Consider the following 784-nt stretch of genomic DNA (forward strand, 5'->3'; position numbering starts at 1 on the left):
AAAAATATAAATTTTTTATATTTTAATAAAAATAAAAAAAAAAAAAATTTTTAAATTTATTTTTAAAAAAAAATAAAATTTTAAAAAATTTTAGATAAAAAAAAAAAATTTTTTTAAAAAAAAAAATTATAAAATAAAAAAAAAATTTTTTTAAAAAGAAAAAAAAAAAAAAACAAAAAAAAAAAAAAAAAAAAAAAAAATTTTTTTTTTTTAAAAAAAAAAATATATAAAAAAAAAAATTTTTTAAAAAAAAAATTTTAATATAAAAAAAAATTTTGGTTTTTAAAAAAAAAGGAAAAAAATTATAAAAAAAAAAAAAAATTTTTTTAATTTTTAATATATAATATATAAAAAAAAAAAAAATTTTAAATTTTTTTTTTAAAAAAAAATTAAAAAAATTTTTATAAAATATAATTTTTTTTTTTTTTTAAAAATTAAAAAAAAAAAATTTAATATATATATAATTTTAAAATTAAAAAAAAATTTTTTTAAAATTTTTTTTTTTAAAAAAATTTTTTAATTTTTTTTTAAAAAAAATATTTTTTTTTTATAATTTTAAATTTATTTTTTTAAAAATTTAATTTTTAAAAATTTTTTTAAATTTATTTTTATTTTATAAAATTTTTTTTTTTTTATATTTTTTTTTTAAAATATTTTTTTTTCCCAAAAAATATATTTTTTTTTTTTAATTATAATTTATAATATTTATTATTTTTAAAAAAAAAATTTTTTTTTAAAAAAAAAAAAATTTTTTTTAAAAAAAAAATTTTATAAAATTATTTTT

Source organism: Penaeus monodon, chromosome 33, assembly GCF_015228065.2.
Source record: "Penaeus monodon isolate SGIC_2016 chromosome 33, NSTDA_Pmon_1, whole genome shotgun sequence".
Classification (NCBI taxonomy): domain Eukaryota; kingdom Metazoa; phylum Arthropoda; class Malacostraca; order Decapoda; family Penaeidae; genus Penaeus; species Penaeus monodon.